This window comes from Charadrius vociferus, unplaced genomic scaffold (genome assembly GCF_000708025.1).
Source record: "Charadrius vociferus isolate BGI_N301 unplaced genomic scaffold, ASM70802v2 scaffold323, whole genome shotgun sequence".
NCBI lineage: Eukaryota > Metazoa > Chordata > Aves > Charadriiformes > Charadriidae > Charadrius > Charadrius vociferus.
The window spans coordinates 235166-237280 of NW_009647692.1; the positions used below are offsets into that span (position 1 = coordinate 235166).

General features: G+C 41.3%; 1 long non-coding RNA gene across 1 annotated transcript; it reads left to right on the forward strand.

The window, feature by feature from the left end:
* Window positions 1-520: 520 nt before the first annotated feature.
* On the forward strand, window positions 521-1901 carry LOC104283284. Its single transcript, XR_717894.1, has 3 exons — window positions 521-602; window positions 905-980; window positions 1614-1901. It is a non-coding gene; the product is annotated as an uncharacterized LOC104283284 (long non-coding RNA).
* The last annotated feature ends 214 nt before the right edge of the window (window positions 1902-2115 follow it).

Consider the following 2115-nt stretch of genomic DNA (forward strand, 5'->3'; position numbering starts at 1 on the left):
CCACCTTCGCCGTTCTGCTAGCCGCGCTCCACCGAACGGCGCGTAACGTAACGCGTTGTTCAGCAGAAGCCCATCGGAGAATTCGATGAGAATCTCGGGAGCAGCCAGTTCACCTCCGCTCTGTTCGTGAGGAGGCAGAAGTGCCCCACCGGTGCCTGGCAGGAGAGGGTGAAGGCAGTTCCTCTGAAAACACTGCACTGAACTTGCTAGATCATAGATGCCAGAGTGCACACGGCAACTGCTTATGCTGTTCTGATGGGCCTTCATACAGACAGGGGCCAATGATTAATTTTCTTATTCTTCAAAGCAGAAATTGCCCTTTGCTCAAAGAGCAGTGCTTTCAGCATTGAGCCTGTAAACTCTGCAAAGCCTGTGGATAACCAGCTGAAACAAAATACAGATCTTTACCAGAAGCAGACAAAATATTAATTCGCTGCCTTGCTGATCAAAGTAGGCCCATGTGATTCTGTAGCACAGTAAAAGTATTAACTACTAATAGATCTTAACAATTACTCTCTAGCTGAACCAGTTGTGAGGAAGGAACTTCATAACATGCCTGACGAGTCTGTATTCATCTACTGCCTAGTCGGAGACAGAGCCTAGTAAGTTACTGTTTTAATGACAACAATGGATATAACTTTGCTATTAGTGGACTGGCGGTTAACTAACCTGTTGGAACAAATAACTGAACTGTCCTTTTCTGCAAGGAATTAAATTTTTTTTTTTTTTTTGAGTTTTGTGGTCTACACCAGTCCTAATGGGAACTATCTGCATGCTTGTTCTGAGAAGTGGGTTGGGAAGGCATGAGGCAAAGACCTTTGAATCATCCTTTCAAAGGAATTTTAACAGGCTAACTTCAAACTGCAGCTCTGCGAGCTGTGCTTAACCCCTTCTTTCTGAACAGCTGGAAAGATCCCAACAATGAATTCAGGAAGAATCTGAAACTAACAGGAGTGCCTACACTACTTAAATACGGAACAGTAAGTGATTTATTATATATTCTGGATCTACAGGCATTCAAATGGGAAACTGGCAGGAGCTCATGGCTGTAAATGAATGTCGTGCGTGTTTTTTGATACCCTCTCGTTTAAAACGAGCAGACTATTAGGAACAGCTCTCCTGCTCCCACCCATGCACTCTTCCTGGCTCAAAGAGAGAACCACCCTGCTTTCTGTATAATGTTGCCTATAGTAAACATATATTAAAGAAAATATGTACACTTAGCATGTAGTGGTTGAGGGGTAGAGAAAATTCTTAGCAACATATTGTTAGCTTCCTGACTTGCAGCTCCTCAAATTTTAAAAAATCCAAATGCTGAATTACAGCAGTGAAACAAGGTTATGTGCAGTATACTCTTAGTTCAAACAGACTACAGCTCAAATTTCAACTTGTGCATGCTATTTAAATTAGCAGTTACTCTCTTAGAAGCACCTCTTCCAAGGCCAGAAAACCCTCAGGAATTTCTCAATTATTCTTACCTTGCTTGCTCCGCCCCACATCCCACCCTCCCCAGAAAAACAATTGCTGGGATATGGCTAACGTTAGTACGTACAAAGCTGTAGTCTAGAACAGGTTTTTGAATTGCCCTTAAAACATCTTAACTTTTCTTTCAGCCTCAGAAGCTGGTTGAAGAAGAATGTTTTAAAGCAGAGCTTGTGCGTATGTTGTTTACTGAAGACTAAATCCTCCAGCAGTCAATCATTTACGAAGCTGTTCATCTCAAGTTATTTCCAGTGTCCTTCCAAGGAATCCTTAACCTTTTTTAGAATTTCCATGGTTAATTACTTCAGACCAGTCAAGATAAATGTCATTAAATTCTAGGTCCAAACTTTCTGCTAAAATCCTGCAACAAAAAACTGTACCTTTCCTCTCATGTTCAAATAAACTTGAGTTTGCAAACAGTCTCTTTTCAAAGGAGCTGTGCTCATGTTACACACAGAGAGCAGCCTATAATTACTACAGGGTTAAGGCTTAACTCCTAAGTTATATACCTTTAATAGTGACTAAGGGGGGTGGGGTGGGAAAAACAAAGAAACATGCTATTCTTCCTAAATCTGACTTTACATAGCCACTGAAGGTGTTAAGATAAATTTTCAGTGCCAGAGATGTTTAATG